The sequence below is a fragment of the Mytilus californianus genome, unplaced genomic scaffold, assembly GCF_021869535.1.
Source record: "Mytilus californianus isolate M0D057914Y unplaced genomic scaffold, xbMytCali1.0.p SCAF_7, whole genome shotgun sequence".
NCBI lineage: Eukaryota > Metazoa > Mollusca > Bivalvia > Mytilida > Mytilidae > Mytilus > Mytilus californianus.
The window spans coordinates 38,740,783-38,760,010 of record NW_026262723.1 but is presented as its reverse complement, the minus strand read 5'-3'; positions in this window follow the sequence as shown (position 1 = coordinate 38,760,010).

Below are 19,228 nucleotides of genomic sequence, written 5' to 3'. Positions count from 1 at the left end.
TTTTTGTTGTTGCGAGAATGTATAAGTACCCTTCTCCTTCCGGTCAGTTTTGTGTATTTGTTAGATGTATTTCTGCTTTGTATCAATCTGATGAGTTATTAGCCATCTTCAACTGATTTTAATAGTTTATGTTGTACTGTTACACAACTGTCTCAGGTAAGGGGAGGGAGGGTACTGGAACCTTCAAACTAGTTTAACCCACAACCCCTTGTTCTGTATATGGCTGTCCCACGTCAGGAGCCTGCAATTCAGCAATTGTCATTTGTTCATGCTATATATCATGTTTGTTTTTCGTTCATTATTTTGTTTTCTCGTTTTTATTGTTTTATAGCTGTAATTTCAGGGCCTTTCATAGCCGACTATGCTCATTGTTGAAAAATTTCACATTTACAAAGGTAAAAGTGACGACAACCAAATTTAAACTTGATCTACGTTTTGTAGTAAATTAATCGTTGTGTACACATTTTATAACATAAGGTCCAGTCAAGCTAAAGTTAGGAGAATGGAGACCAATTTTGGAATGAATGTACAGCGGGTGAATAAATAATATTTAAAATAATCCCACTTTTTTGTGGAGAGTTGTCTCATTGGCAATCATACCACATGTTCTTGTAATTATGTTTACAACTTTTATCATTAAGAACCCTTGGTTCAGTGATATCCTTTAAAAACAGCAAACATTTTATTAAGGAAAAATGTCCTACAGCACATGCAAAGAGTGGAATAATCAACATGGTGATACAAAATCCATATATACAAGTATACCTGGATTCATGCTACATAGTAATAGAAGGTTCACAATCAGAAAAAAGAAGTCTCCTTTGTTGTAATTTTTTATAGTTCCCAACTGACCTCACCAACAACCCCCAGGCTAAGGTCAAGATATGAGCCAGTTCCTGTATCGGATGCTCCTTATAACTAGCTATGTAGGAATTACAGAAGGATCGAATCAATAATGTCAACAAACTTTGAAAAAAGAAATGCCGAAAATTGGGAAATGTGAAGTAAAAGTACAATGCAAGTTCCTCTGTCTTCCCCAAGAAGCCCCTGAATCAAGTTTACTTCATATGTAAAAATGAAAGATAGGGTGGATATCTAAAACCAGCAGCATACTTGTCCCAATGGCAATCATACCACATCTGATGTTTATATGTAAATGTGATTTGAATATGAAATATTAGGTCATTGCTCCATTGTTAAAGACCCTGTATCAATCTCTGTCATTTGGTCTTGATGAAGAGTTTGTCTATTGGCAATCATATCACATCTCCATATTTGTATTCTAGAACAGCATTTTATTGTTGAAGACAGTATGTTAACCTAATTATTATGTGTCTTGGCCATATTTTGTTGTTGGTAAGTAAATGCTGTCTCATTGACGTTAATTATCCCACATATCCTTTTATACATATGCTGAGTCATTTTTAGAACAATTACTAGATAAGATAAAGACTCCTTAAGAAAAAGATCTAGTTTTTCTTCAAAGCCAACTTGTCTTTGCTCTTTCTCTTTAGGTTTTTTTTGGGTAGTGAAGGAATATAGCAATACCAGTTTTGAAGTCTCTACCTTTGACTCAGCTGGGGCGGGGAATAAAGGATTATTGAGACTGTTACAGGGGGATGACCAAGACTAGAAGAGGAGCATACTGTGAACCAACTCATTTTTCGGACAATTTATTTAATAGACTTCAAAGAAAAGAAGTAATTAAGCCGAATATAAATCACGAGAATTTCAAAATAGAATTGTCTGTTGTATGAAATAACCCGAAAAATTAGATAATCACGAAACATATCCATGTGAAATATGCTAAAAATGGCTATATGGTCGTTAAGTCTTTTCGTTTGAATTGTTTTACATTTGTGATTTCTGGGCCTTTTATAGCTGACTATGTGGTTTGGGCTTAGCTCATCGTTGAGGGCCGTACAGTTATCTATAGCTGTTAATTTCTGTGTCATTTAGTCTCTTGTGGAGAGTTGTCTCATTGGCAATCATACCACATCTTCTTTTTTTATATATACATGTAAGCAGAAAAAATCCTATGTGAAATATGAGAGAAATGGCGATACGCAAAAAAAAATATCAGCTGCAAATTATGATAGAAATGTCTATATGGTCGTCAGTTTTTTCGTTTGAATTGTTTTACATATGTGATTTCTGGGCATTTTAAAACTGACTATGTGGTTGGGGCTTTGCTCATCGTTGAGGGCCGTACAGTTACCTACAATGTATAGCTGTTAATTTCTGTGTCATTTAGTCTCTTGTGGAGAGTTGTCTCATTGGCAATCATACCACATCTTCTTTTTTATATATACGTGGAAAAATTCCTATGTGAAATATGATAGAAATGGCGATACGCGAAAAAAAATATCAGCTGCGAAATATGAAAGAAATGTTGCTACGCAAAAAAAATATCAGCTGCAAAATATAATAGGCGCAACACAAATAAAATGTCCATAAAATAAGTTGGTTTACAGTAGTTGGTTCCTATAGAAATGTCAACTGTGTTACAAAAATAGGACATTAAATTGGTGATAAACTGAGTTTAAAAGAAAGGTGGTCATTAACTGTTCCCCATTAAATTGAAATTTGAATATTATAATAATGGTCAATCGAAATGCAAAGAACAAATGTAAAAAAAAATTCTAAAAGTGAAATTCAGTCTGAATTTTACATTTCATCACCCCAAAGAGATTCCTTATTTAACTGTCCCATTCTGAATTATAGGTATTAGGTACATATTTATCAGTAGTTAAATCATGTTAGACTAAATTTATGGCACTTTTTCTTTATTTGAAAGTTATTTACTAACGACAGTTAGTCTCAGCCCAATAAATTCTATTGTGCACACATACTTAATAAATACAAAGCAACCATATCCCTCCATCTTGTTAGTACCCCAAACCCTTATTAGAATGTCATACATCAATCTCTCTCTCCCTTGCGCCATCTATCACGCCACTAATACCTAACAACCTATTTAGGAAGTATCATGTTAGTAAACCCCCCAGGTTAGTGTTGATACTTCAAAAAATAAAAAGATTTTTAAATGAAGTACTAGACATGGAGGGACAAGTATAATTTTTTAAAGAAATTAAAATATTTCATAAACTTAAATGAATGGATGTTACAATTTTCAGTGTAGCCAACTGGTTAGTGGAATAACCTTCATTAAGATTGCCAGAGACCAAAACTTTGTGAAGCCAAAAACAAAGTTTTTCATGATCATTAAAAAGCCAACCAAAAGAGATAATATTTCATTATCTCATAATTAATAAACTGGAAATTTAGAGGAATAAAAATAATAATTTAAATTTCTAAAAGCATTACTGCAGACATAAATACTGATTCAGAATGAGAAAAAGGTTATAATTAATTAAATAATGAAATAATGTTGAAGAAGGAGAATTTTTTTTCATCTGAAAAAAGGAAAAAATGGCATAAGAAAACTATTGAAAAATTTAAAAAAAGAACTAAAACAAACTAGAGGCTCTCAAGAGCCTGTGTCGCTCACCTGATTCTACTTTGGTTTTGGAAATCATAACGGATACCCTAATGATGATTGAGGCCAAATTTGGTTTAATATTAGCCCCGTAATTAAATAAAAAATCTTGGGGTATGACTATTTCCCATAGGGTCTTATGTTAAACTAAGTCCCCTGCTGGCAGCCATCTTGAAGGATGGTTCGGCTACAAAGTAACAACACTTAGTCAGCACCTCATTAGGAACATTCATGCCATGTTTGGTTTCATTCTATTCAGTGGTTCTCTAGAAGAAAACATTTGTATGTATTTCCCATAGGGTCCTATGTTAAACTTACTCCCCCTGCTGGCAGCCATCTTAGGAGACAAATCAGCTACAAAGTAACAACACTTGGTCAGCACCTCTAAAGAAACATTCATACCATGTTTGGTTTCAATCCATTAAGAAATTTTCTACAAGAAGACATTTGTATATATTTCCCATAGGGTCCTTTGTTAAACTAAGTCCCCCTGCTGGCATCCATCTTGGTTGATGGATTTTCTACAAAGTAACAACACTTGGTCGGCACCTCATAAGGAACATTCATGCCATGTTTGGTTTAATTCCATTCAGTGGTTCTTCAAAAGAAGACTTTTGTATGTATTTCATATAGCTAGGGTCCTTTGTTAAACTAAGTTCCCCTCTGGTAGCCATCTTGGATGATTGCATGGCTACAAAGTAACAACACTTGGTCAGCACCTCATAAGGAAAATTCATGCCATGTTTGGTTTCATTCCATTTAGTGGTTCTCTAAAAGAAGACATTTGTATGTATTGTCAATAGGGTCCTATGTTAAACTAAGTCCCTCTCTGGTGGCCATCTCGGATGATGGATAGTCTTCAAAGTATCAACAATTGGTCAGCAGATCATAAGGAACATTTATTCCATGTTTGGTTTCATTCCATTCAGTGGTTCTTTAAAAGAAGACATTTGCATGTATTTCCCATAGGGTCCTATGTTAAACTAAGTCCCTCTCTGGCGGCCATCTTGGATGACTGGTCGGCTTCAAAGTAACAACACTTGGTCAACACCTCATAAGGAGCATTCATGCCATGGTTTGGTTTAATTCCATTTAGTGGTTCTCTAAAAGAAGACATTTGTATATATTGTCCATTATGGTCCAATGTTAAACGAAGTCCCCCACTGGCGGCCATCTTGGATGATGGATCAGCTACAAAGTAACAATACTTGGTCAGCACCTCATAAGGAACAATCATGCCATGTTTGGTTTCATTCCATTTACTAGTTCTCTAGAAGTTCAAAATGTAAAAAGTTAACGACGACGACGGACAACGACAACGGACGCAAAGTGATGAGAAAAGCTCACTTGGCCCTTTGGGCCAGGTGAGCTAAAAATGTTGACATTGCTATGGGAACCCTGCCCCTTTTAAGACAGACTTCATACAGGCACTTATCAAGGATAAAAAGAATCAAGCATTATTCCTTAATTTCACATTCCACAATGTAGGCGATCTCTTTTAATATAGATAACTCAAAAGTTGATCACACCTAACCCACTGAACCAGAAGAAGGATACAACAGATACGGATACTGTGCATCAACACTTGCCGTCGCCCAGAAACTATCAGCAAGGACCAGCTGAGAGCTAATAATTTGACAAAAGAGACTTCAACTTCCTGATTGTGAACTTTTCTTATGTAGCAGCAATCCAATTATACCTGAAAATGAATTTCATGTCTCCTTGCTGATTATTCCACTCTTTGCATCTCATTCATGTAGGTATTTCCTTTAAAAAAAAACAGTTGCTGCTTATGCTTAAAAAGAAACTTCTAAAACAATGGTTGTTAATGATCAAGTTGATTGAAAGTCACTCTTTACATGATTTATTGATTACAAAAATTCTAGATGTGAAAAAAATAATCATATACAGTCAAACCTGCCTTAAGGTCACCCACCACCTTGTTTAAGAGGTCAACTATCTCTTAACGGTCTCTTGGTGACCCTCTCAAGCATTTTCTCTATATATTTACTCATTTCAGTGGTCACCTGTCCGATGTGGTCACCTTATTTTATGCACGAAATCATCATTTTACTGTTTTAATTACAATTATAATCATGATGAAAAATATATGTGTTCAGTATCAAAATCAAAATGAGAATCAGAACCCGTTTCACGGTTTGCAACATAGATCTTGCAATAGGAAGTAAATTTGTGAATCCTTGTATTCCACTCCCTTCAATAAATACCATTGAAAAGCATTTCACAGACTTGTTTATCCAATTATATCAACACCTTTAAATCAATAAATGTCTTCTTCAAATTGACAGTGCAAGAGTCCACCCTTTAATATTTGTCTGCTCACACAAACGAACGAACGAACGAACGATAAATCTTCCAACTAAAACACTAAACCAAGTTGCATTCCCAGCAACAGAAACTCTTTTTAAAGGTCACTTTTCTCGAGCCGTCCCTTTTGATACTTCCCATGAGTGACATGCTTAAAACAGGTTTGACTGTACAAGATCCTTAATACTTAATCTTTATATTCAAATTTTCAGCAGTATCATATTTTTTTCTCCATCTTTTTTTTTTCTTTCATTTTTCTTAAATATATACTGCCGTCCCAACTAAAGATGTGTAATATAAAGACTAGATTCATGGGAAATTCTAAAATTTCATATTTTATCAAATTTTTTACCTTAATTGCAATGGGCCTGTTTAAAAAGAATCTACTGAATAAATAAATTATAATTAGGGTTTAAAAGATAAAGTTGAAAGTCAATTCCTCCCATGATTCTAAACTAAAATTCTGTATGTGGTTAAACTGCAATGAGTCATCTGCAGACTTCCTTTCTGGAAGCATGTGTATTAAAAAATAAAGGAAATAGATCTTCAGCCTTATAAAACATATCATAAAGGTCTTATTTAACAAATCTCATTACCAATTTCTTTGAACTCAAATTTAGAGAAACTCAAACCTCTATATCACACAGGTTTTCAGCAGTATCATATTTTTTTCTTCAGTTCACATTTTTTTTTTTAATTTTTTCATTTTTCTTAAATATACTGCCGCGCTAACAAAAGATGTGTAATATAAAGGCTAGAGTTTTTTGGGGAAATTCTAATATTTTGATATTTCAGCATAATTTCACCTATATTTTGGTGGCTACTGAAAAAGAAAAATAACTCAATAATTAGGGACTTTTTAACGGTAAAGTAGAAAGTTGATTCTTCACAGGATTCTGGATGTAGTTAAACTGCAATAAATCATCTGCAGACTTCATTTCTGGGAACATGTTTATTTAGAAAATAAAGGAAATGGATCATCGGCCCTTAAAAACTTCCTTTTTTTTTTAAATGTCTAATTTAACCAATCTCATTACCAATATCTTTAAGTCAAATTTAGAGAATCTCAAACCTCGCTACATCACAAAACTCTCAGCAGAACTGTCTTCTCAGTACAACATTAGATCTTCTATCTCAAAAGTTTCATCTACGGCTGTCCCCTCCATTATAGGTCCGCTCTATACCTAAAACATCATCTACAATATAAAAATAATTCAATTATTGAAAACTTTAGATTTGTAAACTACTGATATAATTGTAATAGGTGCCATATCCAACTTTGGATAAGCATACGATTATCATATAAAGTAAACAATATGTTTAAGCCTATCCATGTTAATAATGACTACACATTTTATAAAAACTTAATTGATCAATTTAAACAGAGTTAAAAGTATATGTCAAGTTTGAAATGATCTCAACACTTACAGATATTTAAACTGTGCTATGATATGAAGAGCCTTCGATATACCAAAGTCAATAAGGGAAATAACACAGGTATTTTTTTTATTTTTAAGGTACGTTATGCTGGTTTCTGCAGTTGGGCCAAGTTTTGCTAAAATATTTGAGAAACTCATGTGCAATGCTCAGAACCAAAACTCGTAAAAAGTGTTCGAATTTGAGCTGTGAGTCACTTATTGTTCTAGAATTATGTCCCTTTATAACCTGGAAAATTGCACACTAATAGTGACATCAAATGCTCTCAAAAAGTATAATTTTGCTTAATCATAAACACGAAATATGTGAAAGTTTTGATTGATAAATACTCTTCATTAGCCATAGACAAGAATAAGTCAGTTTTAGACAAGCGTAATAAGAATAAATATGAAAATCAGAAGAAGTGGTATATTGCCAATGAGACCATTCTCCACTAGAGACCAAAAGACGTAGAAGTTAACAATAATAGCTAGTGGTCACCAAATAGCCTTCAACATTATGACAAATGTAAAACAAAAAAATTCAGATGAGAAAACTTACAGCCTGATTTATATGTACAAATTTAACAATAGATGATAAAACAAATATGATATACAGCAAAAAACAACCACCCCTATATTACAGGCTCCTGACTTGGGACAAGCACATTAAAATGTAGTGGGGTTAAACATGTTTGCTGGCATCCAATCCTCCCACTTACTTAATTGGGACAGTGGTTTAACAGCATAACATTATTATATTAAGAACAAGCTATTAAAGTGGTTTAACAGCATAACAAGAACAAACTATAACTAGAGGCTCTTTGTCGCTCACCTTGGGTCTATATACATATTCAACAAAGGATACTCTCCAACATTGTAGATGAGAATAGAGTTAATGACAAAAATCTTGGGTTTTTTTTTATCTTATATTGCTTATCATTGAAGTCTGTTTAATTTCTCTCTACCTAATTTAGCTTTTGCTCCAAACAAATAAGAGGGTAAAAAAAAATTTCCAAATTTAAGGGCAACAACTCCTGTAAAGATTTATAGTCTACTAATTATATCAGCAAAATTTGACTTGTTAGTAGGTCTTGTCTTGCAAATCGTTTTTGATTATTTAAGTTTCCATCTATCTATTATAATTTTTATCATATAATGCAAAATTCGTCATTTAAGGGCAATCACTCCAATAAGGAGTATTTGGACAACTTCCGCCATTCGTCATGATTGTAGATCTTGTCTTGCTGATCATTTTTTGTTTATATAAGTTTCTTTTTATCTATCATAAGTTATAAGATATAAAACAAAAATGCAAAAAAAAATTGTACATATCGTCATGAAAGGGCATTAACTCTAATCAGAAGTCAAATGACTATTTCATACTACCCTTCTGATCATTTTTGCAGTTTAAAGTTTCTCTCTTGTCTATATAGTTTTCAATATAATAGGCAAATATGAAAAAATTCAAAAACAAGAGGCTCTCAAGAGCCTGAATCGCTCATCTGTAATTTTTTGCTTAAATCTTTCATCAATGATTATTTTTGCTTTTCAATATATATTAATGAATGGCTTAAAACTTCCATTGAAATGTCCTAAGTTATAATCTGTCATATTTTCTTCAAAATCAAAGAAATACATTTTCGCAGATGTTTCATTTTAGCCACAGTGGCAATGTTTCTTGACGTACAAGAAAATAAAATACAAAATTTATACTAGATACTCTGAAACTCATTCATCCCAAGTTTGGTTTCAAAGGAGATTTTTTAAAGTAAGCAAACATTATCACTGAACTAGAATACATATTTGTTGGCCAGCTGAAGGATGCCTCCAGGTGAGGGAGTTTCTCACTGCATTGAAGACCTATTGGTGGCCTTCAGCTGTTGTCTGCTCTATGGTCGGGTTGCTGTCTCTTTGACACATTCCCCATTTCCATTCTCAATTTTAAACTCAATAAATAAATAGTGAAAAATTTATTTTAAAGGGCAATAACTCCTTAAGGGGACAATTGACAATTTTGGTCATATGAACTTATTTATAGATCTTACTTTGCTGAATATTTTTGCTGTTTACAGTTTATCTTTATCATTAATAATATTCAAGAAAATAACCAAAATCTGCAAAATTTCCTTAAAATTACCAATTAAATGGCAGCAATCCAACAATGGGTTGTTAGATTCATCTGAAAATTTCAGGGCTGACAGAGCTTGGCCTAATAAACATTTTTCAGATTAGCTCTAAATGCTTTGGTTTTTGAGATATAAGCCAAAAATTGCATGTTACCCCTACATTCTATTTTTAGCCATGGCGGCCATGTTTTTTTATGAAACAGAAAATAAAACAAACTTTCTTCTAGACATCCTTAGTATCATTCAGCTTAAGTTTGTTTGGAATTGGTTCAGTAGTTTCAAAGAAGATTTTTTTAAGTAAGAAAACATGATAAACAAATTGAGTAAAATTGTCCTTAATGGGCAATAACTCCTTAAGGGGTCAATTGACAATTTTGATCATATAAAACTTATTTGTAGATCTTACCTTGCTGAACATTTTTGCTGTTCACAGTTTATCTTTATCATCAATAATATTCAAGATAATAACCAAAAACTCTAAAATTTCCTTAAAATTACCCATTTAGTGGCAGCAACCCAACAATGGGTTATCAGATTCAACTGGAAATTTCAGGGCTGATAGAACTTCACCTAATGAACACTTTCATCTATGTCAGATTTGATCTAAATGCTTTGGTTTTTGAGAAATAAGCCAAAAGCTACATTTTACCCCTATGTTCTATTTTTAGCCATGGCGGCCATGTTATTTGATGAAACAGTAAATAAAACACAAACTTTATTCTAGATACCCTAAGCATCATTCAGCTTAAGTTTGGTTGGAATTGGTTCAGTATTTTAAGAGGAGAAGATGTTTGAATAGTTTTCACCAGACGGACGACGACAGATGACGACGGACGCCAAGTGATGACAGAAGCTCACCGTTCTGAGCTAAAAACTGCAAAATATGTTACACTATTCATACTTACTCCATCAAGTATTTTATAATTAGACTAAAATAGAAGTAACATAGAGACCTAAAGAGTAACTTTTTTGATTATTGGCCCAAAATTATAATATTCGATCATAGTCAGAGTTTGTATATATCATACATTAACATACATAAAAAAAAAAGTATTTGCAAAAATGAATTTTTAAGAATTATTTTCTGAAGATTTATAGATTAGTCAAACGGATAATATTCGTTCCATTTTGGTGTTTCATACAGACGAATATTTTTTGTATTAGCTTAAGACCCTTCAAACATTAATGTGATAGATATATTAAACATTGTTTTACACAAGGATATGCATGCATGGAACTGTTTTACTTTCAAAGTTGTATTATAGTGATATCTGTTAAGTACGGATTTCGACTCTCACTGTTTTTAATTTCTTTTACATGTGCTATTCAAACTTCCGGTTTAAACATACACAGGTTTCTAAATTGTTTATTGTGTGATTTTGACTTACTTTAACAATCGTGAAGTGTACTAGAATGAATCATTTACAAGCAGTTTCAACTTCTGTTTGATAATGGCAAACGGGTTTTTCCATGAAAATACTGCAAACGACCACACACAATTTGTGAAATTATATACCGCAGTTTCATTAAACATTTTCCAACAGTTACAAATAGTTTTTTTTACCTGAAATTTAGTGGGGAGAAGGGGGTGCGGACAATGTACCAGTGCAAACATGACTGCCAAATATAAACCTCCATGGAAAAGAGAAATGCTAATGCTTATATTAACTGTTGACACAGAGACATGTCTTGCCTTTCAGCATAAAATTCAGAAAAAGACAATTTGATGGACAGCAAGATTGCTTATTAAATCAGTCACTAGACCAAGATCAAGTGGGCAGGGCCTGGAAATGGTCGACAAACACAGAGATGGACAGACGTTATGTAACTTTATAGAAAATATCGTTGTTTATTGTAACTTTGAATTATTTAGCAATTTTCAATGTTACGATTTTCTGCTTAAGTTACATATATATATTGATAGGAACTGATAGAAATGTGACTTCATACAAAATATCATTGATCTATCACAAATAGATCCTATATCAAACTGACTTAAGCAGAACAACTTAACATTGAAAATTGCTAATTAATTCAAAGCCCCTAGGACCTAGGGACAGGGCCTCAAAATAGTCGTCAAACTGATATATGTACTGATAGTAAAGCGACTTCATACAAAATATCATTAATCTTGAACAGTTAGTTCCTTTCAAACTAACTTGAGCAGAAAACTTAACAATTGTTGACGCCAGAGCTGAAACTGTCATTGTCGCCAGAAAAACAATCCCTGTTTTACTTTCCATGACTTTCATCACAAGAGAGGCTTTAATGCACATTTACAGATAAGACAAATCAACTGTGCAAAATTTGGTTTGGTTTGGTTTGTGCGTTTACAGAAAATTGTGGACAAAAAACACAGATGGACAAATTGAAAAATAAAGGGATCCCTTGTCCTATTGGAAGGCCCTAATAATAGTTTACACTTTTCTGTATTGCATGCTCAATTGAAGCTTGATACTGTCTAAATTTCAGAATTAAATTTGGTATTCCAAAGACTGATGAAAACGAGGACTCAGATGAACTGACATATTTAACCAACAAACCCTCCTTCCTTCCATTGGACGTGGAAATAAATTCATATTTAACTCTTTAATAATATACCATAATTGACTAAATAGAGAGATTGTTACTCATTTAAAGTATTATATCCCTAATTGGCAGGTTGTCCCTATTATTGACCAACCTGGAAGACTTTGCATTTAAAGTTAGGAGACAATGAGTGAATTAATTACAAAAGATGCTTACCATGAAACAACCTGCCATTTCCATCATCTTGTCTAGTGTTGCCTGCCAGTGTTTTGTCTAGTGTGGCTCATTACAAACACTGCACTGGAAGCCTGAAAACAATGATTCAAACAGTCAGTAAATATTGACACAAATAATGAAATTATTCTATTATTATACAATTGGAGACAATTCTTTAATTTCCCACACTCTGTAAAAGGTTGGGACCAAAGTCACCAAACCCCATATATATGGTGACAATATTTGTATAGTGATTTCCTTAACCTCCTACAGCTGATTAAAATTATCCCTCTGTAATGAGATATATTTGTTGAGCCTGTCTTTAAGCAGAAAATGGCAAAACAAGAGCATTTTCTACTTATTATGGCAATAACCTGCCACATTTGATGCACCAATTGATGTATACCTACTTTATTTAATATGCACATGTCTACATTACAGTGCTAAAGTGACTGAAAAAACAATTTATTTTTCACCACATATCTGTTATGATCAGGTAAATTCTACTCAGTTATGCCTCAATGAACAAATTTCTATTTAGATTTAACATAAAATTCAATGGTCAACTTTATATTTCCCTATATTGTTGTTGGTCAGGTGTTCAGGTACAATAGATTGCAAGTTAATGTTTTCACTTTAGCTGAAAACTAGTGGTCCAAATTTGTAGTAACCTGCAAATTGACCGGTCAATAATTGATACCTTTTTATAGACTAACTGATACAGAGATTGTAGCTAGAAAAGCACTTTAGCCATTTTCCTGCTTTATATCAACTTTAAACAAATATAGGTGTAATACCACCATTGAATTGCATATCCCCTATTAGTCTTTGTTAAATTTGCACTTTTCAAAAAATTGTGCAGAATTTTAATATCTTTATTTCAAATAAAAAAATACTTGGCATGAGTAAAGTTTTATCCTGTCCAATACTATAGAAAAAATTTCAAATAACATTTCAATGCGTATAAGAAAATAACTATCACTCTGGAAGTTAAACAATCAAATTTTCACCTCTTTTTTTCCTGTGTACAAGCTTTAGTAACCATGTAACAGCCAGTTTCTAAAATATTCAATAGAAACATCAAATAAAAAAAATAATGGTGCTTTGAAACAGCCAAGATATATGTTTATGACTCAGACATTTTTTTTTGCAATGAGATGTAGGATTAATTGACTTCAACTGTCAAATTAAAGGGATTATTTTTTTTTTCATATATGCAACCAGATGATGTACCATGATTTGATGGTTTTAAACCTTTATACCTCCAGCCCTCTAAAGAAGGATAATTTTATTCACTTATGCAAGTATTCATCACCATATAAGTTGTTTGGTCCCAACATGTGCAAGACAAAAAGAAGCTAAGTGTTTATTTCACTTAGTTCTTTAGGGAAGATAGATACTAGACGAACTGATGACTATATATATTATAACGCTTTTCATTGTGAAAATCAAATAATCCTGGAGTAACATTCTTTACTCACAAAAGATTTAGAAATTACAAACTATGATCTAGTCTTTATATTTCCGCAGTGTCACATCACTCAAATGACACTACTGCATGACCAGATTTTTAAACAAAATTAATTCTAGGATTTCTAAATAAATATATTTGATTCTTTTCGTAAGCATAGATAATGTAATTTTAGATCATATATGTTTTCAACAATGTCGAACAAAGTAAACTTTTCAATTTTAAATCATTATTTAACTGTTAATCATCCAAAGTCTATAAAAGTTATGAATATTAACAGAAAAAAAACAGCTGGGCCATAAGCGCATGAAAGGGCTGTCGTCTTGTGTGTGAATTTTTATGCAATAATCATAAAGTTTCTGACATACATTGTACGGCGCCACATGCGAAAACTCCCCTTTTTTTTACAAAAAACTCAATATCTCTAAAACAAAATTTTAAATCAAAACCAAAAAGTATACAGATCTTTAGATTAATATAACTAAGAAGTGTGTAAAGTTTTAAGCAATAATCATAAATTGTTTTTGAAATATGGCGCGACATGTGAAAACCCCCTTTTTTTTTTACAAAAAACTCAATATCTCTAAAATAAAATTTTGAATCAAAACCAAAAAGTATACAGATCTTTAGATTAATATAACTAAGAAGTGTGTAAAATTTTAAGCAATAGTCAGAAATCGTTTTTAAGATACGGCGCGACCTGTGAAAACCCCCCTTCCTTTTACAAAAAAATCAATATCTCTAAAATTAAAATTTTGAATCAAAACCAAAAAAGTATACAGATCATTAGATTAATATAACTAAGAAGTGTGTAAAATTTTAAGGAATAAAGATAAACCGCTTTTGAGATACGGCGCAACATGTGAAAAACCCCTCCCCTTTTTTTTACAAATACTCAATAACTCAAAAATAAAATTTTGAATCATCACCAAAAAGTATACAGATCTTAAGATTAATATAACTAAGAGGTGTGTAAAGTTTTAAGCAATAATCATAAATTGTTTTTGAGATACGGCGCGACATGTGAAAAAAAACACACAACACCTTCTGATTCAACTTGTCAATATTCTGATTTGTCAAATATGGAGAGTTAGCAAGATTCTGCTTAATAACACCTCCTTAAAATTTAGACAACTGATTTTTCTCCACATCTTAAAAGAATTTGACAGCTGTTGATACAAAGTGTATCCTTAGGTATATGCAGCTATTTTGTAAGAAGTGCAAGATGACAAATGTAAATATACAATTTTTTTAGTCTATAGGAAAACATGAAGATTTCGGTCCCTTTTTGGCAAAATAAAATCACATTGGGTACTTGCTTCCACATGCTGAATATACTATTTTATTCAAATAGGACTAGCAACATATGAAATAAGCCAGAGAAAACATTTCAACAATAATTTATTTAGCATGTTCAAAAACAAAATAAATGAGAATAAGCATATACATATGAACGGTATAACTTTTTATTCGAACTTTTAAATTATGATTAATTTTTGATGAAATTCTTTTTGTCCAAGTCATCTGTATGAATAAAAACTGCATATGTGACACCAAAGTGATGACTGAATTCAGTCATCTTGTCTATTTATATATCAAACATGCACTGGAACTTCCATCTTAATTAAATGAAATACCTTTGCAATATTCAATGGATAATACGTTTAAAATTAGAGATTGGTAGTAGTTGGGTGTGTGTAATAACCCACACAACAATTAAATGCTCTAAGGGGTACGGTTTTGAAAGTAGTACATTGGAAAACTGTTGACTGAATTCAGTCAATTTACAAACATCAAGAATCATATTCTTTTTTCAAAAATAGATTTTAGTATAGATAATTTATTCCAAATTGGTTTTAAATACACATATTAATGTTAACAATAATGAAAGTCTTGACTGAATTCAGTCACCGGTACCATAATTCAAAAGGTACATGGGTTTGTACAGTAGAAATATCTATACAATACAAATTTTCACACCAAAATGAATAAATAAAAACACTAAACTGTAAACAAACAACTATCTACCACCATGCAACTAAATCTCCATCTCTTGTTCCAAGAGTATCTACTTCTACATAGTCAGTTTCGCTGATGCAGGTTTGGTTGGTCATGTTGATTGGATCTATTTTCCTATGCAGAAGTGGTCGAGTACTTCTACAGGCATCTGTGAAAACAGAATGAATTGAGACGTTAAAAACATTTGCTGGGCCATTATGTTTATCTTCCCTGCCAAATTTCCAGTATGGCATGTTGGTAGTGCTTCGTACATTATGGTATCTTCCATGGTTTTAGCCATGTCATAGATTTTCAATAATTTATCTTGTGGTAAACCGGTAAACAGATGGTCAAGATTCCTATTGACTGTTTCAGGATGCCTTCCTACTTCTTCAAGCGGTGTAAGGTTGGCATATAGTTTTATCTTCTGGTATAACTCTAATGCTAATAGAAGGCATATTCTATCAGCAACATGTTCATTTTAGAAACATAACGGTATAGACAATTCCGTTACCAGTAGCTTTGATAGCAAAACAGTTAGCTATGGCTGGGTCCAGAACGGTTGGTACGATGCTTGTGATGAACTGTCTTTTTCATAATAATCAAATGGGCAATTTTTATAAAACCCTGTAACTGTGATTTCTTTAATTTTTTCCACTCTTATTTTCTGGACCTCTATATCATTATTATCCTCAGTTGCCAGTCTTAACTTCTCTAAGTAGTCCATTGCTCATAAAGCTTGTTCTACCTGCAAAGAAATCGGTTCTTTAAAATTTTATGTCATTTTTATTTGTTAATTCTTATATAGTTTATCTTTAACGACTATAAAGACACTATTTATCTTTAAATATGAATATCTAGACGTTCATTATTATTACTTATTAAAATCAAGCAAAATAAATCTTTAAAATGAGTATAATTTGGATAGGTTGTTTTGAGGTGGTACACTTTACATGAAATATAGTTGACGTTTGGCTTAAAAAAATAAGAAATGAACCACAAAATTCTTCAAACAATTTACTGACCAAAGAAAAGAAAAAAAATCCAAAATATCATTTATTATAAATACAATGTCTTTAAAAAATCTATAAAACTTGTCTGTACAGTTCACAATCAACCTATAACGCTGTTCATTTGTCATCTTGCTTATATTCTTTTGTTGCATATTTTAACATCGGAATCGGACTTCTTTTGAACTGAGTTTTACTGTGCGTTTCGCTGTGTGTTTGTTTATTCTACATTGGTTAGAGGTATAGGGGGCGGGTTGAGATCACACAAAACATGTTTATCCCTGCCACAATTTTGCGCCTTTCCCATCTGGCCTTTGTTAATCTATTCTTGTAATACATGTACCTATGCCTCGGATACTACGACTTTCGTCACAGGCGATTCAAAATCTACACAAGCCGCACCAATACTTTGACATTCACTCAGGAGGGAACGCATGTTTGCATAAAAACTTGCAACTCTGGATGTAACTAATCAAAGAACTCGAAATAACAGGGAACTTATTGATAATTTTCTGAAAAAAATCTTCCATTGCATACGTATATAATTAATCTTTCATACGATTGGAGATAACAGACATAAATATCTTCCATGAGGTACGAAATGGTTTTATCAGGTGAAATTATAAATTTTCTTGCCCCTTCCCCCCCAAAAATAAAATTTCTATCCCACTTATGCTTTAAAAGACTCGAGATGTAGACCGTAGAACTAAAATCTGTGTTTGCAAATTTAAAAACATTTATCACACGTACACAATTGGTTCAGGTTTTTTTTCGACAGAGACAGTAGGGATGCATGTCACTGTTTTTTTGTTAACACAAATCAAAAGCATTCGGTTCAAGTCCGGTTTAAATAAAACATAAGGACATTATTCTATTTATTTCATAGTATCGGAAATTCCAGAAATGCATTTGTATCAATGAAAATTGCAATGATAAATGTTATAGTGTTGTAAACTGAAGTCACAATTTTCAATCATTCAAATATTTATTAAAATAATAAAATAACAATGAAATGCTTCGCCGAGCGCAGCCTGATACGACCGCTCTAAGAACACTTGGTGCAAGTTTGGACACAATATTCAAGTCTGGATTTGATCACATTTTTGACATCATATAGGTTTCTGACACAAAATAAATTATGTGGCCAGTGAAAGATTATAAAAATTTGAAATGGGTTAGAATATATGTATTAATTTTCAATTGAAGATTTCTGGCTATTGCGCAATACTGCGATATTATGCAATACTGTGCTATTGCGCATGTACAATTGAAGATTTCTTGATATTGTGCAATACTGTGCTGTTTCACAATACTGTGAAATTGAAGATTTAATACTGTGCAATTGAAGATTTCTTGCAATTGTGCAATAATATGTACAGTGGAGATCACTTCTAACCTCTCATTAGAACTATCAGAATAATCTGTCATAGAACTGTTCTAAACTGTCCTAGAACAGTTCTAAGTAGAACTGTCAGAATCAGTTCTAGGTAGAACTGTCAGGATCAGTTCTAGGGTAGAACTGTCTAAAACTGTCGTAGAACTGTCAGCAGAACTGACCAAATCAGTTCTAGCCGTAGAACAGACCAAACCTGTCAGGATTGTAGAACAGTTCTTAATGTATTTGTAGTATTTATATTTTTATCTATCTGATGAGTTAAGCCTCTTTCAACTGATTTTTATAGTTCGTTCTTATGTTGTACTGTTACACCACTGTCCCAGGTTAGGGGAGGGTTAGGATCCCGCTAACATGTTTAACCCCGCCACATTCTGTATGTATGTGCCTGTCCCAAGTCAGGAGCCTGTAATTCAGTAGTTGTCGTTTGTTTATGTGTTACATATTTGTTTTTCGCTCATTTTTTGTACATAAATTAGGCCGTTAGTTTTCTCGTTTGAATTGTTTTACATTGTTATTTCGGGGCCTTTTATCGCTGACTATGTGGTATGGGCTTTGTTCATTGTTGAAGGCCGTACGGTGACCTATAGTTGTTAATTTCTGTGTCATTTGGTCTCTTGTGGAGAGTTGTCTCATTGGCAATCATACCACATCTTCTTTTTTATAATTAATGACTTTACTGCAGTTAGAGCATCTCACTGGTCACCATTCAGTGTTATTATTATCGTTGATAAAGCCACACAAACTGTCTAAAACTGTTCTAGGGTAGAACTGTCAGGATCAGTTCTAGGTAGAACTGTCTAAATTAGTTCTAGGTTAGAACGGTTCTAGCTAGAACTGTCTAAAAGGTGTCAGGATGACAGTTCTACATACTGTCCTAGAACAGTTCTCCTGACAGATTCTGACAGATTTGATGAGAGGTTAGAAGTGATCTTCTTTGTAGTTGAAGATTTCTTGCAATTGCGCAATACTGTGCTGTTGCACAATACTAAGTTAATCTGTTATATATAATAATTTACACGTCCGGTTTGGTGTGTATTCCCTGCCATATCAGTATTTTTTGCTTTTATATATAAATCAGAAATAATCAATGTAAAAATGGAAAATATTATTAATAAGGTAAAAAAAAAAAAAATTTGAAAAAACTTCTCCCCTCCACAATTTTTTTTAACACCCTTGGAGTAAGTAACCTCAAACTCAATCCCAGCCATCCCTTTGTGGTATGGTACCTTGCAGTACA